This window comes from Pseudophryne corroboree, unplaced genomic scaffold, assembly GCF_028390025.1.
Source record: "Pseudophryne corroboree isolate aPseCor3 unplaced genomic scaffold, aPseCor3.hap2 scaffold_191, whole genome shotgun sequence".
In the NCBI taxonomy this organism is placed as follows: domain Eukaryota; kingdom Metazoa; phylum Chordata; class Amphibia; order Anura; family Myobatrachidae; genus Pseudophryne; species Pseudophryne corroboree.
In genome coordinates, this window is record NW_026968548.1 from 463,424 (window position 1) to 478,013 (window position 14,590).

Below are 14,590 nucleotides of genomic sequence, written 5' to 3' on the forward strand. Positions count from 1 at the left end.
AACATCATACAAAAACTCTCCACATTATTGACTTTTTAAAATGTTTCTAGGAATCGTTCTAGATGAATGCTTATTAGCCTTTGTCAGTATGTACTTTTGCAAAGTGTCGCGGTGGCGCAATCAGTTAGTGTGTAAGGCTATTAACCAAAAGGTTGGTGGTTCAATCCCACCCAGGGACTTAATTGACCTTGTTATCAGATTTTGGTGATCTTTAAGTAGACAAGTCAAAATTTCAAACCCCCTGTTATGGTGTAGGGTACCTGGCCTTCTCTGATGTAATCAGAGTTAGATTTGATTCAGTGATTTTATAAAAACAGCTAGGAAGCACAATTTAGCAGTGGGTTGCAGAGAAAAAGAAAAATGCTGGCAGAAAAATCCAATTGAGTGATTAAACAGCTCTTCATTTTCTGGCTTTATTTTTATGCTAACTAATTTGTTCTCTGAAAAGTGTCCACAAAGCCAAGTATCTGATTAACATATTTGTAGGGATGGTTTTTCACCTATTACTAAATTAAACTTGCTTCATTGGAAAGGCAGCAAGATGCATCCTCATTTCAATATCTACTGAAATAATACAGGTTGACACCAGGAAACATTAACGCCACTGCATCCTTGCTGCTTTCTCATGTGGAAGTCTGTTTAATGTGAAAACAAGGTGATATCTAATTAGCACACAGGTAAGGAATTAAGAAAATCTTTATTTAAGGGTGAAGATGTTTCTCACAAAATCGTTGCCCCAATGCATCATTGAAATTCAAGCTGGAAAGATGATTTTAATATATCACTTGTACATTTTGTATTGCTCTTCTGGTGACAATGTAGTTTGTTTTTGTCAATTACCATTTTAATAATAGGGTAAAGAAAATTAAGTGGATTTTTGAAAGAAAACAATACTGTCAATATACTATTAAAACAAATTAAAATGGTAAAAGTTATTGTACTTTAAGTAAAAATAAAAGCTAAAATATCAATCCCAGTTTTGGATTACTTTAATGAACAAAAAAAAATGCATATAGCAAAGGATAGTTTCAATCTGCCTACCTCTGGGTTATGGACCCAGCATGCTTCCATTGCAGTACTCTGCTGCACATGTAAGTGCAAGAGATCCTGAAGCACTCACTCATCATGCGAAAGTACCAATGTGTTTCTTCATTGGTTGCTGGAAGAAACATCTTACAAACACTCTCCAGATTATTGACTTTTTAAAGTTTTTCTAGGAAACGTTCTAGATGAATGCTTATTAGTCTTTGTCAGTATATACTTTTTGCAAAGTGTCTCTGTGGCGCAATCGGTTAGTGTGTTCAGCTATTAATCAAAAGGTTGGTGGTTCAATCCCACCCAGGGACGTAATTGACCTTGTGATCAGATTTTGGTGATATTTAAGTAGACAAGTCAAAATTGCAAACCCCCTCTTATGGTGTAGGGTACCTGGCCTTCTCTGATGTAATCAGAGTTAGATTTGATTCAGTGATTTTATAAAAACAGCTAGGAAGCACAATTTAGCAGTGGGTTGCAGAGAAAAAGAAATATGCTGGCAGAAAAATCCAATTGAGTGATTAAACAGCTCTTCATTTTCTGGCTTTATTTTTATGCTAACTAATTTGTTCTCTGAAAAGTGTCCACAAAGCCAAGTATCTGATTAACATATTTGTAGTGATGGTTTTTCACCTATTACTAAATTAAACTTGCTTCATTGGAAAGGCAGCAAGATGCATCCTCATTTCAATATCTACTGAAATAATACAGGTTGACACCAGGAAACATTAACGCCACTGCATCCTTGCTGCTTTCTCATGTGGAAGTCTGTTTAATGTGAAAACAAGGTGATATCTAATTAGCACACAGGTAAGGAATTAAGAAAATCTTTATTTAAGGGTGAAGATGTTTCTCACAAAATCGTTGCCCCAATGCATCATTGAAATTCAAGCTGGAAAGATGATTTTAATATATCACTTGTACATTTTGTATTGCTCTTCTGGTGACAATGTAGTTTGTTTTTGTCAATTACCATTTTAATAATCGGGTAAAGAAAATTAATTGGATTTTTGAAAGAAAACAATACTGTCAATATACTATTAAAAAAAATTAAAATGGTAAAAGTTATTGTACTTTAAGTAAAAATAAAAGCTAAAATATCAATCCCAGTTTTGGATTACTTTAATGAACAAAAAAAAATGCATATAGCAAAGGATAGTTTCAATCTGCCTACCTCTGGGTTATGGACCCAGCATGCTTCCAGTGCAGTACTCTGCTGCACATGTAAGTGCAAGAGATCCTGAAGCACTCACTCATCATGCGAAAGTACCAATGTGTTTCTTCATTGGTTGCTGGAAGAAACATCTTACAAAAACTCTCCAGATTATTGACTTTTTAAAGTTTTTCTAGGAAACGTTCTAGATGAATGCTTATTAGTCTTTGTCAGTATGTACTTTTTGCAAAGTGTCTCTGTGGCGCAATCGGTTAGTGTGTTCAGCAATTAATCAAAAGGTTGGTGGTTCAATCCCACCCAGGGACGTAATTGACCTTGTGATCAGATTTTGGTGATATTTAAGTAGACAAGTCAAAATTTCGAAAACCCCTGTTATGGTGTAGGGTACCTGGCCTTCTCTGATGTAATCAGAGTTAGATTTGATTCAGTGATTTTATAAAAACAGCTAGGAAGCACAATTTAGCAGTGGGTTGCAGAGAAAAAGAAATATGCTGGAAAAAAAATACAATTGACTGATTAAACAGCTCTTCATTTTCTGGCTTTATTTTTATGCTAACAAATTTGTTCTCTGAAAAGTGTCCACAAAGCCAAGTATCTGATTAACATCTTTGAAGGGATGGTTTTTCACCTATTACTAAATTAAACTTGCTTCATTGGAAAGGCAGCAAGATGCATCCTCATTTCAATATCTACTGAAATAATACAGGTTGACACCAGGAAACATTAACGCCACTGCATCCTTGCTGCTTTCTCATGTGGAAGTCTGTTTAATGTGAAAACAAGGTGATATCTAATTAGCACACAGGTAAGGAATTAAGAAAATCTTTATTTAAGGGTGAAGATGTTTCTCACAAAATCGTTGCCCCAATGCATCATTGAAATTCAAGCTGGAAAGATGATTTTAATATATCACTTGTACATTTTGTATTGCTCTTCTGGTGACAATGTAGTTTGCTTTTGTCAATTACCATTTTAATAATCGGGTAAAGAAAATTAATTGGATTTTTGAAAGAAAACAATACTGTCAATATACTATTAAAACAAATTAAAATGGTAAAAGTTATTGTACTTTAAGTAAAAATAAAAGAGCAAAAATATCAATCCCAGTTTTGGATTACTTTAATTAACAAAAAAAAAATGCATATAGCAGAGGATAGTTTCAATCTGCCTACCTCTGGGTTATGGACCCAGCATGCTTCCATTACAGTACTCTGCTGCACATGTAAGTGCAAGAGATCCTGAAGCACTCACTCATCATGGGAAAGTACCAATGTGTTTCTTCATTGGTTGCTGGAAGAAACATCTTACAAAAACTCTCCAGATTAATGACTTTTTAAAGTTTTTCTAGGAAACGTTCTAGATGAATGCTTATTAGTCTTTGTCAGTATGGACTTTTTGCAAAGTGTCTCTGTGGCGCAATCGGTTAGTGTGTTCAGCTATTAGTCAAAAGGTTGGTGGTTCAATCCCACCCAGGGACGTAATTGACCTTGTGATCAGATTTTGGTGATATTTAAGTAGACAAGTCAAAATTGCAAACCCCCTCTTATGGTGTAGGGTACCTGGCCTTCTCTGATGTAATCAGAGTTAGATTTGATTAAGTGATTTTATAAAAAATCAGCTAGGAAGCACAATTTAGCAGTGGGTTGCAGAGAAAAAGAAAAATGCTGGCAGAAAAATCCAATTGAGTGATTAAACAGCTCTTCATTTTCTGGATTTATTTTTATGATAACAAATTTGTTCTCTGAAAAGTGTCCACAAAGCCAAGTATCTGATTAACATCTTTGTAGGGATGGTTTTTCACCTATTACTAAATTAAACTTGCTTCATTGGAAAGGCAGCAAGATGCATCCTCATTTCAATATCTACGGAAATAATACAGGTTGACACCAGGAAACATTAACGCCACTGCATCTTTGCTGTTTTCTCATGTGGAAGTCTGTTTAATGTGAAAACAAGGTGATATCTAATTAGCACACAGGTAAGGAATTAAGAAAATCTTTATTTAAGGGTGAAGATGTTTCTCACAAAATCGTTGCCCCAATGCATCATTGAAATTCAAGCTGGAAAGATGATTTTAATATATCACTTGTACATTTTGTATTGCTCTTCTGGTGACAATGTAGTTTGTTTTTGTCAATTACCATTTTAATAATCGGGTAAAGAAAATTAATTGGATTTTTGAAAGAAAACAATACTGTCAATATACTATTAAAACAAATTAAAATGGTAAAAGTTATTGTACTTTAAGTAAAAATAAAAGAGCAAAAATATCAATCCCAGTTTTGGATTACTTTAATTAACAAAAAAAATGCATATAGCAGAGGATAGTTTCAATCTGCCTACCTCTGGGTTATGGACCCAGCATGCTTCCATTACAGTACTCTGCTGCACATGTAAGTGCAAGAGATCCTGAAGCACTCACTCATCATGGGAAAGTACCAATGTGTTTCTTCATTGGTTGATGGAAGAAACATCTTACAAAAACTCTCCACATTATTGACTTTTTAAAATGTTTCTAGGAATCGTTCTAGATGAATGCTTATTAGCCTTTGTCAGTATATAGTTTTGCAAAGTGTCGCTGTGGCGCAATCAGTTAGTGTGTAAGGCTATTAACCAAAAGGTTGGTGGTTCAATCCCACCCAGGGACTTAATTGACCTTGTTATCAGATTTTGGTGATCTTTAAGTAGACAAGTCAAAATTTCAAACCCCCTGTTATGGTGTAGGGTACCTGGCCTTCTCTGATGTAATCAGAGTTAGATTTGATTCAGTGATTTTATAAAAACAGCTAGGAAGCACAATTTAGCAGTGGGTTGCAGAGAAAAAGAAATATGCTGGCAGAAAAATCCAATTGAGTGATTAAACAGCTCTTCATTTTCTGGCTTTATTTTTATGCTAACTAATTTGTTCTCTGAAAAGTGTCCACAAAGCCAAGTATCTGATTAACATATTTGTAGTGATGGTTTTTCACCTATTACTAAATTAAACTTGCTTCATTGGAAAGGCAGCAAGATGCATCCTCATTTCAATATCTACTGAAATAATACAGGTTGACACCAGGAAACATTAACGCCACTGCATCCTTGCTGCTTTCTCATGTGGAAGTCTGTTTAATGTGAAAACAAGGTGATATCTAATTAGCACACAGGTAAGGAATTAAGAAAATCTTTATTTAAGGGTGAAGATGTTTCTCACAAAATCGTTGCCCCAATGCATCATTGAAATTCAAGCTGGAAAGATGATTTTAATATATCACTTGTACATTTTGTATTGCTCTTCTGGTGACAATGTAGTTTGTTTTTGTCAATTACCATTTTAATAATCGGGTAAAGAAAATTAATTGGATTTTTGAAAGAAAACAATACTGTCAATATACTATTAAAACAAATTAAAATGGTAAAAGTTATTGTACTTTAAGTAAAAATAAAAGCTAAAATATCAATCCCAGTTTTGGATTACTTTAATGAACAAAAAAAAAATGCATATAGCAAAGGATAGTTTCAATCTGCCTACCTCTGGGTTATGGGCCCAGCATGCTTCCAGTGCAGTACTCTGCTGCACATGTAAGTGCAAGAGATCCTGAAGCACTCACTCATCATGCGAAAGTACCAATGTGTTTCTTCATTGGTTGCTGGAAGAAACATCTTACAAAAACTCTCCAGATTATTGACTTTTTAAAGTTTTTCTAGGAAACGTTCTAGATGAATGCTTATTAGTCTTTGTCAGTATGTACTTTTTGCAAAGTGTCTCTGTGGCGCAATCGGTTAGTGTGTTCAGCTATTAATCAGAAGGTTGGTGGTTCAATCCCACCCAGGGATGTAATTGACCTTGTGATCAGATTTTGGTGATCTTTAAGTAGACAAGTCAAAATTTCGAAAACCCCTGTTATGGTGTAGGGTACCTGGCCTTCTCTGATGTAATCAGAGTTAGATTTGATTCAGTGATTTTATAAAAACAGCTAGGAAGCACAATTTAGCAGTGGGTTGCAGAGAAAAAGAAATATGCTGGCAAAAAAATCCAATTGACTGATTAAACAGCTCTTCATTTTCTGGCTTTATTTTTATGCTAACAAATTTGTTCTCTGAAAAGTGTCCACAAAGCCAAGTATCTGATTAACATCTTTGTAGGGATGGTTTTTCACCTATTACTAAATTAAACTTGCTTCATTGGAAAGGCAGCAAGATGCATCCTCATTTCAATATCTACTGAAATAATACAGGTTGACACCAGGAAACATTAACGCCACTGCATCCTTGCTGCTTTCTCATGTGGAAGTCTGTTTAATGTGAAAACAAGGTGATATCTAATTAGCACACAGGTAAGGAATTAAGAAAATCTTTATTTAAGGGTGAAGATGTTTCTCACAAAATCGTTGCCCCAATGCATCATTGAAATTCAAGCTGGAAAGATGATTTTAATATATCACTTGTACATTTTGTATTGCTCTTCTGGTGACAATGTAGTTTGCTTTTGTCAATAACCATTTTAATAATCGGGTAAAGAAAATTAATTGGATTTTTGAAAGAAAACAATACTGTCAATATACTATTAAAACAAATTAAAATGGTAAAAGTTATTGTACTTTAAGTAAAAATAAAAGAGCAAAAATATCAATCCCAGTTTTGGATTACTTTAATTAACAAAAAAAAAATGCATATAGCAGAGGATAGTTTCAATCTGCCTACCTCTGGGTTATGGACCCAGCATGCTTCCATTACAGTACTCTGCTGCACATGTAAGTGCAAGAGATCCTGAAGCACTCACTCATCATGGGAAAGTACCAATGTGTTTCTTCATTGGTTGATGGAAGAAACATCATACAAAAACTCTCCACATTATTGACTTTTTAAAATGTTTCTAGGAATCGTTCTAGATGAATGCTTATTAGCCTTTGTCAGTATGTACTTTTGCAAAGTGTCGCGGTGGCGCAATCAGTTAGTGTGTAAGGCTATTAACCAAAAGGTTGGTGGTTCAATCCCACCCAGGGACTTAATTGACCTTGTTATCAGATTTTGGTGATCTTTAAGTAGACAAGTCAAAATTTCAAACCCCCTGTTATGGTGTAGGGTACCTGGCCTTCTCTGATGTAATCAGAGTTAGATTTGATTCAGTGATTTTATAAAAACAGCTAGGAAGCACAATTTAGCAGTGGGTTGCAGAGAAAAAGAAATATGCTGGCAGAAAAATCCAATTGAATGATTAAACAGCTCTTCATTTTCTGGCTTTATTTTTATGCTAACTAATTTGTTCTCTGAAAAGTGTCCACAAAGCCAAGTATCTGATTAACATATTTGTAGTGATGGTTTTTCACCTATTACTAAATTAAACTTGCTTCATTGGAAAGGCAGCAAGATGCATCCTCATTTCAATATCTACTGAAATAATACAGGTTGACACCAGGAAACATTAACGCCACTGCATCCTTGCTGCTTTCTCATGTGGAAGTCTGTTTAATGTGAAAACAAGGTGATATCTAATTAGCACACAGGTAAGGAATTAAGAAAATCTTTATTTAAGGGTGAAGATGTTTCTCACAAAATCGTTGCCCCAATGCATCATTGAAATTCAAGCTGGAAAGATGATTTTAATATATCACTTGTACATTTTGTATTGCTCTTCTGGTGACAATGTAGTTTGTTTTTGTCAATTACCATTTTAATAATCGGGTAAAGAAAATTAATTGGATTTTTGAAAGAAAACAATACTGTCAATATACTATTAAAACAAATTAAAATGGTAAAAGTTATTGTACTTTAAGTAAAAATAAAAGCTAAAATATCAATCCCAGTTTTGGATTACTTTAATGAACAAAAAAAAATGCATATAGCAAATGATAGTTTCAATCTGCCTACCTCTGGGTTATGGGCCCAGCATGCTTCCAGTGCAGTACTCTGCTGCACATGTAAGTGCAAGAGATCCTGAAGCACTCACTCATCATGCGAAAGTACCAATGTGTTTCTTCATTGGTTGCTGGAAGAAACATCTTACAAAAACTCTCCAGATTATTGACTTTTTAAAGTTTTTCTAGGAAACGTTCTAGATGAATGCTTATTAGTCTTTGTCAGTATGTACTTTTTGTAAAGTGTCTCTGTGGCGCAATCGGTTAGTGTGTTCAGCTATTAATCAAAAGGTTGGTGGTTCAATCCCACCCAGGGATGTAATTGACCTTGTGATCAGATTTTGGTGATATTTAAGTAGACAAGTCAAAATTTCGAAAACCCCTGTTATGGTGTAGGGTACCTGGCCTTCTCTGATGTAATCAGAGTTAGATTTGATTCAGTGATTTTATAAAAACAGCTAGGAAGCACAATTTAGCAGTGGGTTGCAGAGAAAAAGAAATATGCTGGCAAAAAAATCCAATTGACTGATTAAACAGCTCTTCATTTTCTGGCTTTATTTTTATGCTAACAAATTTGTTCTCTGAAAAGTGTCCACAAAGCCAAGTATCTGATTAACATCTTTGTAGGGATGGTTTTTCACCTATTACTAAATTAAACTTGCTTCATTGGAAAGGCAGCAAGATGCATCCTCATTTCAATATCTACTGAAATAATACAGGTTGACACCAGGAAACATTAACGCCACTGCATCCTTGCTGCTTTCTCATGTGGAAGTCTGTTTAATGTGAAAACAAGGTGATATCTAATTAGCACACAGGTAAGGAATTAAGAAAATCTTTATTTAAGGGTGAAGATGTTTCTCACAAAATCGTTGCCCCAATGCATCATTGAAATTCAAGCTGGAAAGATGATTTTAATATATCACTTGTACATTTTGTATTGCTCTTCTGGTGACAATGTAGTTTGCTTTTGTCAATTACCATTTTAATAATCGGGTAAAGAAAATTAATTGGATTTTTGAAAGAAAACAATACTGTCAATATACTATTAAAACAAATTAAAATGGTAAAAGTTATTGTACTTTAAGTAAAAATAAAAGAGCAAAAATATCAATCCCAGTTTTGGATTACTTTAATTAACAAAAAAAAAATGCATATAGCAGAGGATAGTTTCAATCTGCCTACCTCTGGGTTATGGACCCAGCATGCTTCCATTACAGTACTCTGCTGCACATGTAAGTGCAAGAGATCCTGAAGCACTCACTCATCATGGGAAAGTACCAATGTGTTTCTTCATTGGTTGATGGAAGAAACATCATACAAAAACTCTCCACATTATTGACTTTTTAAAATGTTTCTAGGAATCGTTCTAGATGAATGCTTATTAGCCTTTGTCAGTATGTACTTTTGCAAAGTGTCGCGGTGGCGCAATCAGTTAGTGTGTAAGGCTATTAACCAAAAGGTTGGTGGTTCAATCCCACCCAGGGACTTAATTGACCTTGTTATCAGATTTTGGTGATCTTTAAGTAGACAAGTCAAAATTTCAAACCCCCTGTTATGGTGTAGGGTACCTGGCCTTCTCTGATGTAATCAGAGTTAGATTTGATTCAGTGATTTTATAAAAACAGCTAGGAAGCACAATTTAGCAGTGGGTTGCAGAGAAAAAGAAATATGCTGGCAGAAAAATCCAATTGAGTGATTAAACAGCTCTTCATTTTCTGGCTTTATTTTTATGCTAACTAATTTGTTCTCTGAAAAGTGTCCACAAAGCCAAGTATCTGATTAACATATTTGTAGGGATGGTTTTTCACCTATTACTAAATTAAACTTGCTTCATTGGAAAGGCAGCAAGATGCATCCTCATTTCAATATCTACTGAAATAATACAGGTTGACACCAGGAAACATTAACGCCATTGCATCCTTGCTGCTTTCTCATGTGGAAGTCTGTTTAATGTGAAAACAAGGTGATATCTAATTAGCACAGGTAAGGAATTAAGAAAATCTTTATTTAAGGGTGAAGATGTTTCTCACAAAATCGTTGCCCCAATGCATCATTGAAATTCAAGCTGGAAAGATGATTTTAATATATCACTTGTACATTTTGTATTGCCCTTCTGGTGACAATGTAGTTTGTTTTTGTCAATTACCATTTTAATAATAGGGTAAAGAAAATTAAGTGGATTTTTGAAAGAAAACAATACTGTCAATATACTATTAAAACAAATTAAAATGGTAAAAGTTATTGTACTTTAAGTAAAAATAAAAGCTAAAATATCAATCCCAGTTTTGGATTACTTTAATGAACAACAAAAAAATGCATATAGCAAAGGATAGTTTCAATCTGCCTACCTCTGGGTTATGGACCCAGCATGCTTCCATTGCAGTACTCTGCTGCACATGTAAGTGCAAGAGATCCTGAAGCACTCACTCATCATGCGAAAGTACCAATGTGTTTCTTCATTGGTTGCTGGAAGAAACATCTTACAAACACTCTCCAGATTATTGACTTTTTAAAGTTTTTCTAGGAAACGTTCTAGATGAATGCTTATTAGTCTTTGTCAGTATATACTTTTTGCAAAGTGTCTCTGTGGCGCAATCGGTTAGTGTGTTCAGCTAACCCTTGTGCACTATCCTGACTTCTCCTGTCTGCTTACTTTGTGCCTTCCAATGCACAATGCAAACTACAGGTAGTGCTGCAGGGCCCACACCCTTTTACTTGCCTTACGGAGCAGCTCTGGAGCTGTTTCAGTGCCAAGCTGCTGTAAGAAATAAGCTTGAATGCTTCAGAGGCTGGGGCATTGTCAACATGAGCCCCACACCAAAGGAGGGTGGAGGTGTTTAATGCGAACTAGGGGTCATCCAAGCGCCGCAAAAGGCCGCCATACCCTGCACGCCCCTTTTCTCTTTTCATATGCAGATGAGGATTGAAGCCAACTTTGACCCACTGCTTGGATGACATCACCATATGCAAATCCATCTGCTGCAGGCCTTCCCCCCGGAATGCTTGCACTAGTTGTTGCATTTGGTTTGTTGTTTGGGGGTGCTTCAGTATTAGGCAGCCTTCTGCCCTCCCATGTTCATCTGAAAATATGTGTTCTCCCTGCAGTTGTTGTCCCCAGATGAGAGTTCCCTTGTGCTGCCTCAGTTGAATCTCCTTTACTTGACAGAGATGTGCCTGAGCAGCGGCCCTCCCCAGCCCTATCCCAAATCATACTTATTTTGCATAGGAGATACCATGGTCATGAAGATTGTTCTCCCAGGGTGAGGTTCATTCATTGCATTTTGGGTATGCTGACCCCTGTGATTTCCCCAAATGTGGGTAACTCGACTGCATTATTTGTGGTAGTGGGGGACTGTGTTTGTGTTTTCCTCTGGTCAGCTCTGGTAAAAGTCAGATTTCTTTGTTTCAGATCTTCCTCTAGCCTTGTTCTTCTTTCGAGAGTTCCCTTGTGCTTCCTCAGTTGGATCTCCTTCAGTTGACAGGGCGGTGCCCGAGCAGCGACCCTCCCCAGCTCAAGCCCAACTCCTACTTACCTGCCAGGTGAGATACTATGATCATGAAGGTGCTTCTTCCAGGGCAAGGCTTACCCATTGCACTCTGGGTGTGCTGCCCCTGCGATTTCCCCAAATGTGGGAAACTTGACTGCATAATTTGTGTTTCCCCTGGTCGGCTCTCGTATAATTCAGATCTCTTTGTCTCAGGTCTCTCTCCAGCCTAGTTTGCTGTCTGTTTCCACTTCTTTTTTCTTGAGCCCCTCCCTTTTATACCCTTGTGCACTATCCTGACTTCTCCTCCTGTCTGCTTACTTTGTGCCTTCCAATGCACAATGCAAACTACACACCCTTTTACTTGCCTTACAGAGCAGCTCTGGAGCTGTTACAGTGCCAAGCTGCTGTAAGAAATCAGCTTGAATGCTTCAGGGGCTGGGGCATTGTCAACATGAGCCCCACACCGAAGGAGGGTGGGGGTGTTTAATGCGAACTAAGGGTCATCCAAGCGCCGCAAAAGGCCGCCATGCCCTGCATGCCCCTTTTCTCTTTTCATATGCAGATGAGGGTTCCAGCCAACTTTGGCCCACTGCTTGGATGACATCACCGTATGCAAATCCGTCTTCTGCAGAACTTCCCCCAGGAATGCTTGTACTAGTTGTTGCATTTGGTTTGTTGTTTGGGGGTGCTTCAGTATTAGGCAGCCTTCTGCCCTCCCATGTTCATCTGAAAATATGTGTTCTCCCTGCAGTTGTTGTCCCCAGATGAGAGTTCCCTTGTGCTGCCTCAGTTGAATCTCCTATACTTGACAGAGATGTGCCTGAGCAGCGGCCCTCCCCAGCCCTATCCCAAATCATACTTATTTTGCATAGGCGATACCATGGTCATGAAGATTGTTCTCCCAGGGTGAGGTTCATTCATTGCATTCTGGGTATGCTGACCCCTGTGATTTCCAAAATGTGGGAAACTCGACTGCATTATTTGTGGTAGTGGGGGACTGTGTTTGTGCTTTCCTCTGGTCAGCTCTGGTAAAAGTCAGATTTCTTTGTCTCAGATCTTCCTCTAGCCTTGTTCTTCTTTCGAGAGTTCCCTTGTGCTGCCTCAGTTGGATCTCCTTCACTTCACAGGGGGTGCCCGAGCAGCAATCCTCCACAGCTCTGGCCCAACTCCTACTTACCTGCCAGGTGAGATACTATGATCTTCACTGTTAGGGCAATCAGGATGTGGAATTCCCTGCCAGGGAAGGTGGTAATGGCGGACTCTGTAATTGGATTTAAAAAAGGAATGGATAAATTTCTGAATGAAAAAGCTATCCAAGGTTATAATACTTAAAATATCAACATGGTTAATCCGGGGGTTTCATGAGTTGTAGTAGCTAACTAGTCATAAAACATTATTAAGCAAGTATGTAGAATCATCACAACTTAAAACAGGTTGAACACGATGGGCAATTTGCCTCTATTCAACCTCAAAAACTATGTTACTATATGTTACTATATTACTATGTTACTGTAGTATACAGAACACCACAATGCAATGAGCAGTGATAGTGAGCACTGATGAGGATACTAGAACTGACACTGAGCAGCAAGATGCAGCACTGGACTATTAGTAATGTACTGTAGTATGCTGAGCACAACAATGCAGCACAAGACAATGAGCAGTGATACTGAGCACTGATGAGGATACTACTGAGAACTGACACTGAGCAGGAGAGACACACTACTAGTATTACTGAGCAGCAATAAGTATCCACTGATACTGAGCACTGATATTGAGATTTCCACTGAGAGAACATAGCCACGTCCTCTCCGCTCTCTCTTCAATGCACGAGTAAAAATGGCGGCAACGCGCAGCTCTTTATATGGAATCCGAATCTCGCGAGAATCCGACAGCGGGATGATGACATTTTCCCTTGTTCATAGAATTTGGGAGTCATTTTGATCCCAAAGTATTATTAACCTCAATAACCATAATTTCCACTCATTTTCAGTCTATTCTTAACACCTTACACCTCACAATATTATTTTTAGTCCTAAAATTTGCACCGAGGTCGCTGGATGACTAAGCTCAGCGACCCAAGTGGCCGACACAAACACCTGGCCCATCTAGGAGTGGCACTGCAGTGTCACGCAGGATAGCCCTTCCAAAAAACACTCCCCAAACAGCACATGACGCAAAGAAAAAAAGAGGCGCAATGAGGTAGCTGTGTGACTAAGCTCAGCGACCCAAGTGGCCGACACAAACACCTGGCCCATCTAGGAGTGGCACTGCAGTGTCACGCAGGATGGCCCTTCCAAAAAACACTCCCCAAACAGCACATGACGCAAAGAAAAAAAGAGGCGCAATGAGGTAGCTGTGTGACTAAGCTCAGCGACCCAAGTGGCCGACACAAACACCTGGCCCATCTAGGAGTGGCACTGCAGTGTCACGCAGGATGGCCCTTCCAAAAACACTCCCCAAACAGCACATGACGCAAAGAAAAAAAGAGGCGCAATGAGGTAGCTGTGTGACTAAGCTCAGCGACCCAAGTGGCCGACACAAACACCTGGCCCATCTAGGAGTGGCACTGCAGTGTCACGCAGGATGGCCCTTCCAAAAAACACTCCCCAAACAGCACATGACGCAAAGAAAAAAAGAGGCGCAATGAGGTAGCTGTGTGACTAAGCTCAGCGACCCAAGTGGCCGACACAAACACCTGGCCCATCTAGGAGTGTCACTGCAGTGTCACGCAGGATGGCCCTTCCAAAAAACACTCCCCAAACAGCACATGACGCAAAGAAAAAAAGAGGCGCAATGAGGTAGCTGTGTGACTAAGCTCAGCGACCCAAGTGGCCGACACAAACACCTGGCCCATCTAGGAGTGGCACTGCAGTGTCACGCAGGATGGCCCTTCCAAAAAACACTCCCCAAACAGCACATGACGCAAAGAAAAATGAAAGAAAAAAGAGGTGCAAGATGGAATTGTCCTTGGGCACTCCCACCCACCCTTATGTTGTATAAACAGGACATGCACACTTTAACCAACCCATCATTTCAGTGACATGGTCTGC

At 38.2% G+C, this 14,590-nt stretch overlaps 3 non-coding genes across 3 annotated transcripts; all 3 read left to right on the top strand.

Moving 5' to 3' along the window:
• The first annotated feature begins 11,258 nt into the window (after window positions 1-11,258).
• On the top strand, window positions 11,259-11,422 carry LOC135003876 (U1 spliceosomal RNA). The gene has a single exon (XR_010204757.1). It is a non-coding gene; the product is annotated as a U1 spliceosomal RNA (small nuclear RNA).
• A 152-nt stretch (window positions 11,423-11,574) lies between these two features.
• On the top strand, window positions 11,575-11,737 carry LOC135004056 (U1 spliceosomal RNA). Its single transcript, XR_010204925.1, has one exon. It is a non-coding gene; the product is annotated as a U1 spliceosomal RNA (small nuclear RNA).
• Window positions 11,738-12,392: 655 nt separating this feature from the next.
• Window positions 12,393-12,555, top strand: LOC135003914 (U1 spliceosomal RNA). The gene has a single exon (XR_010204792.1). It is a non-coding gene; the product is annotated as a U1 spliceosomal RNA (small nuclear RNA).
• The last annotated feature ends 2,035 nt before the right edge of the window (window positions 12,556-14,590 follow it).